This window comes from Cervus elaphus, chromosome 19 (assembly GCF_910594005.1).
Source record: "Cervus elaphus chromosome 19, mCerEla1.1, whole genome shotgun sequence".
NCBI lineage: Eukaryota > Metazoa > Chordata > Mammalia > Artiodactyla > Cervidae > Cervus > Cervus elaphus.
This window is the reverse complement of record NC_057833.1, coordinates 67,192,501-67,198,891: the sequence shown is the minus strand read 5'-3', so window position 1 is coordinate 67,198,891 and position 6,391 is coordinate 67,192,501.

The window sequence follows — 6,391 nt, the reverse complement described above, 5'->3', positions numbered from 1 at the left end:
GAGAAAGGCAAAGGAGAAAAGGAAAGATAAACCCATTTAATGCAGAGTTCCAAATAGCAAGGAGAGATAAGAAAGCCTTCCTCAGTGATCAGTGCAAAGAAATAAAAGAAAACAATAGAATAGGAAAGATGAGAGATCTCTTCAAGAAAATGAGAGATACCAAGGGAACAGTTCATGCAAAGATGGGCTCAATAAAGGACAGAAATGGTATGGACCTAACAGAAGCAGAAGATATTAAGAAGAGGTGGCAACAATACATAGAAGAACTGTACAAAAGAGATCTTCATAACCCAGATAATCACGATGATATGATCACTCACCTAGAACATCTTGGAATGCAAAGTCAAGTGGGCCTTAGGAAGCATCACTACAAATAAAGCTAGTGGAGGCAATGGAATTCTAGTTGAGCTATTTCAAATCCTAAAAGATGATGCTGTGAAAGTGCTGCACTCAATATGCCAGCCAATTTGGAAAACTCAGCAATGGCCACAAGACTGGAAAAGGTCAGTTTTCATTCCAATCCCAAAGAAAGGCAGTGCCAAAGAATGCTCAACTACCACACAATTGTACTCATCTCACATGCTAGCAAAATAATGCTCAAAATTCTCCATGAACCGTACATGAACCGTGAACTTCCAGTTGTTCAAGCTGGCTTTAGAAAAGGCAGAGGAACCACAGATCAAATTGCCAACATCCACTGAATCATTGAAAAAGCAAGAGAGTTCCAGAAAAACATCTTCTGCTTTATTGACTATGCCTTTGACTGTGTGGATCACAACAAACTGTGGAAAATTCTGAAAGAGATGGGAATACCAGACCACCTTACCTGCCTCCTGAGAAATCTGCATGCAGGTCAAGAAGCAACAGTTAGAACTGGACACGGAACAACAAACTGGTTCCAAATAGGGAAAGGAGTACATCAAGACTTATTTAACCTATATGCAGAGTACATCATGAGAAATGCTGGGCTGGAGGGAGCACAGCTGGAATCAAGATTGCCGGGAGAAATATCAATAATCTCAGATATGCAGATGACACCACCCTTATGGCAGAAAGTGAAGAAGAACTAAAGAGCCTCTTGATGAAAGTGAAAGAGGAGAGTGAAAAAGCTGGCTTAAAACTCAACATTCAGAAAACTAAGATCATGACATCTGGTCCCATCAGTTCATAGGAAATAGATGGGGAAACAATGGAAACAGTGACAGATTTTATTTTGGGGGGTTCCAAAATCAGTGCAGATGGTGACTGCAGCCATGAAATTAAAAGATGCTTGCTCCTTGGAAGAAAGGTTATGACCAACCTAGATAGCATATTAAAAAGCAGAGACATTACTTTACCAACAAAGGTCATCTAGTGAAAGCTATGGTTTTTCCAGTAGTCATGTACGGATGTAAAAGTTGGACTATAAAAAAAGCTGAACACTGAGGAATTGATGCTTTTGAACTGTGGTGTTGGAGAAGACTGTTGAGAGTCCCCTGGACAGCAAGGGGATCCAACCAGTCCATCCTAAAGGAAATCAGTCCTGGGTGTTCATTGGAAGGACTGATGCTGAAGCTGAAACTCCAATACTTTGGCCACTTGATGGGAAGAACTGACTTATTTGAAAAGACCCTGATGCTGGGAAAGATTGCAGGTGGGAGGAAAAGGGGAAGACAGAGGATGGGATGGTTGGATGGCATCACCGACTCAATGGACATGAGCTTGAGTAAGCTCTGGGAGTTGGTCATAGACAGGGAAGCCTGGCGTGCAGCAGTCCATGGGGTCACAAAGAGTCGGCCACGACTGAGGAACTGAACTGAACTGATGGTGGGAGTAAAACATGGAAAATGTACCTGATGAACTTGTGAACCTGTACAAAGAAATCCCCAGGCAAAATACCAAAAATGTGAGCTGGTTGCTTTTAGCACATATGATGAGTTACTTCAACGACGAGATGGGATCAGAAAAGAACTGGCCAGTCTACAAGCAGAATTGGGAGGGAACACAGGAATTCAGAACTTGCTGAGTTAGAAAATAAAAGTGTTTCTTGTTTACCATCCTTTCTAGGTAGCAAAACATTTTCAAATCAGCGTACAGCCTGGCAACAATGATTAATCCCATGACACCTCCAGAAAGACCTGACCTCGGAGTAAAGACCAAATTAGGCAGATGGCTGTAAGACTGTCGTCACTAATTTTGTAAGAACTAAGGTGAAGTCTGATATATTTTCTCAGTTGGACAAAAAGACATTTAGAAAGCGTAAGGGAGGGGTGCAAGGTCAGCCTGACATGCCGATAATACCAGTAAGTACACTGAGAGATGAATATCTCAAAATGAACTATGTGTGTGGTTTCAGTACATGGAGTAGTTTGGAACCAAATATATATAAGGCAGAGAACATTTTTGATACTGCCATACAGGCAAAGTGTTGGCAGCCAGAGTAAAAGAAATTTCTTAAAAAAACAAACAAAAAAAAACACAAAAAACCTCTGGGATGTTGTATAAGTCTCCAAAAGAACAGAACCAATAGAATCTCTTGACAGATGATAGATAAATAGGTAGATTAATTTTGAGAAACTGGCTCACATGATTGTGGAAGCTAGCAAGTCCAAAATCTGCATGATCAGCTAGCAAGTTGGAGACCCAGGAAAGAACTGGTGTTTTAGTTAGAGTCTGAAGGCTCTTCTCTGGAGGAAGTCTGTCTTTTTTCTATTTAAGGAACTAATTGGATGAATCCTAGCCACTTTATGTAGGGCAATATGCTTTATTCAAAGTCTGCTTATTTAAATATTAATCTCGTCTAATGAATATCTTCACAAAAACATCTAGAATAGTGCTTGACCAAATACTGGGTATGGGGAGGGGCTTGCCAGCTGGCTCAGCAATAAAGAATCCACCTGTCAACTGGGAGACGTGAGTTCGATCCCCAGGTCAGGAAGATCCCCTGGATTAGGAAATGGCAACCTACTCTAGTATTCTTGCCTGGGAAATCCCATGGACAGAGGAGCCTGGCAGGTTACAGTCCATAAAGTCGCAAAGAGTTGGACACAACTGAGCAACTTCAACAACAACAATTGGATACTGAGACCTAGCCAAGTTGACCTATAAAATTAATCATCTCAGTCTTCAGCTTAAAGTTTCTTTAAGAGCCACCAAGAATAGCATATTATCCCAAAGTCCTCTTCAGAAGTGTCCCAGAAAGGGGGAGAAAAAGAGAAGACCGCTCAGAGAACATAGCCATGAGCTATAGTGAGCAACGGAATGAGGAACCACAGTAGGCAGATTCCTTACCATCTGAGCCCCCAGGGAAGCCCCCAGTGAACTGAACTTGGTGTTAATGGGGGAAAATTCACCATCTCAGAGGACCTGGAAATATTTGCCAAGCAAGACTTTAGAATTGCAATGAGCCAATGACTCCGTTCTTCCCTCTTTTAGATGGACATGTTTACTATGCATATCCCGTCTGTCGTCATTTCGTGGTTTAGTTGCCAAGTCATGTCAGACTCTTGTGACCCCATGACTGTGGCCTGCCAGGCTCCACTGTCCAAGGGATTCTCCAGGCAAGAATACTGGAGTGGATTGCCATTTCCTTCTCCAATCCCGTCTCTTTCACTGTATTATTTTGTATGTGTGTAGAGAGGAAGGATCAACTTGTTCTTAAAGCCTTCAGTAACAAGGAGTTACAGCTGACCCTGATGTGTATCATAAGATCTTGACCTTCAAGTCTTGACCATGAGTGGATGAAACTTTGGGGATCTTTGAATAAGGGTTTACCTATGTTGTATGCCGAAGGGTAATTGTCATGAGCAAAAGGGTGATTATAAGTTAGATTATTGTCCATAAATATTCACTTTCCACCACCATGACCTACACAGACACACAGACACACACACACAGACACACAGACACACACAGACACACACACTAAGGCAGAATATATTTTGCTGTCTCTTGGCTTCTGGGATAGCCAGGTGGCCTGCTTAGGTCAACAGAACGAATATAGAAGTGATAACGTATCAGATATGAGCCCAGACTTCCTGAGGCCCCGTGTGTTCCACTTGCCTTTTAAAGAAAATAAGCCCAGGCTAGCTTGCGGGTCCCACAGGAGGATGAGAGTCACAGGGAAAGAACTGAGCCCAGATCAACTGACCTCCAGTCGCTGTCTAGATGCACAAGCAAGCCCCGCCAGAGTCATGTGAGCCTTGATGAGACCATCTGATCCCCAGACACAAGATGCAAAATAACATTGTTTGTGGTACGAGGCTGGGACTTTTTGTTTGTGACACTTTACTGTGCCCATAGGACACCTATACAAAATGTAAGCTGTAAACAGCTTTGGGCAAGTGACTAGAGTGGGGAAATAATACCGAGAGCTCATAACTCTTAATTCCCAGAAAAAATCAAGACGAGATAAAGTCCTAATGAAGTGAAGTGAAGTGAAAGTCACTCAGTCATGTCCGACTCTTTGTGACCCCATGGGCTTAGTCCATGGAATTCTCCAGGCCAGAATAGCCTTATTCTTCTCCAGGGGATCTTCCCAACCCAGGGATTGAACCCAGGTCTCCCGCATTGCAGGCAGATTCTTTACCAGCTGAGCCACAAAGGAAGCCCAAGAATACTGGAGTGGGAAGCCTATCCCTTCTCCAGTGGATCTTCTGCACCCAGGAATCGAACCGGGGTCTCCTGCATCTCAGGCAGATTCTTTACCAGCTGAACTATGAGGGAAGCCCCTGAGTCCTAATAGATGCCTTTAACTTAATAAACGGGAACCAAATTCTCCCTCCTACTTTTACCCTTGCATCATTGCCACCTCTCAGCACCCTCACCATTTTGAGAAATGGCTATGATGTTCTACTAGTTACTCAGGTCAAAATGTTAGAGTCTTCTTGATTCCTGTCTTCTTTTCACTTCTCATCCAATTCATCAGCAGATTCACCCGACTCTGTTTAACAGAATCCAAAAGTGTATCTCATGCCGACCACCCAGCTCCAAGGCCCAGTCCTCACTGACCTGGACTTTGACTGCTGCCCCCTGACTGATGTTTCCTGCTCCTGGATCTGCCCTCCAACACACTGTTCTCCAAGCAGCACCCAGAGTTCCTCCTGGAATGAGTCAGAGCATGCCTTTCTCTTGCTCACAACTTCACGGTGACTCTCGTATCACTCGGAGTGAAATTCCTTCCAATGGCCTGCAGCTTCCTGAGGGAGCCACACCCCTGCCCCTGCCCTCTCGGAATGGGAACTCCTGCCGCAGTCCCCCTTGCTGGTTCCGCTCTAGCTCGGTTGGCTTTTGTGGCATATCCTGGCAGCACCCAGCACCCATCCCTCAGTGCTCACAGCTCCTCAGCTGGGTGATGACTTCCTGCTCTAAGAAGCTGCCAGTCTCTGCTCCAGTGCTTTCCCTGGTATAAGGGACCTGTACTCACAGAAAACCGCCGTGCTGGAAAACAACCCCACTGGATTTGGAGGCTCAGTACCCCTGTTTCCTCATGCCTCAGATGAGACATCACCCTCTGTTGTCCTGGGCAGCTGTCCCCAGGGACGGCTCATTCATGTCCCTTCCTTCCCTCCCTCCCTTCCCCACTTGTCCACCCAAACTTTCTTGGATCACTTTCCAAGCAGTTTACTTGCACTTGAATCCTTGTCTCCAAGTCTGCTTATATAGCTTCATTATCTGCGTGCTTGGGTGTGCTAAGTTGCTTTGGCGTGTCTGACTGTTTAGGACCCTATGGACTGTAGCTTGGCAGGCTCCTCTGTCCATAGAATTTTTCAAGCAAGAATCCTGGTGTGGGTTGTCATACCCTCCTCCAGGGGATCTTCCTGACCCTGGGATTGAACCTGTATCTCTCAAGTCTCCTGCATTGGCAGGTGGATTCTTTATGAGTGCCACCTGGGAAGCCCATAACATTTCCTTACTGTTCCTTAAACCATCCAAGCACACCTCAGGACCTTGCACTGACATTTACTCTGCCTCAGTGCTCTTCTTCCATATACCTGATTGGTTCACCCCATGCTCACTCATGTCTCTACTCCAGTGTTACTTTATCCAGCGCCTCCTTGACAAGCACACCTCTCCCATTCTTTCTTTTTCTCTTAACACTTTATCTGTCCTGTTTATCTGTTGCTGTCTGTCTTCCACTAAAACACAGCTCCTTGAGAGCAGAGTCATTGCTAACATTGATCACTCCTGGATGGCGGCATGCCCAGCACCTAGGACAGTGCCAGGCACAGAGTAGGTGCTCAGTAAGCACTTATTGAATTAATGTTAGTTTTCCCATTTTACAGATGTTAATGATAACAGCTGGGTGTCCAGCTGACTCAGTGGGTAAAGAATCTGCCTGTGATACAAGAGACACAAGTTTGATTCCTGGGTTGGGAAGAGCCCCTGGAGGAGAGCATGGCAACCCACTCCA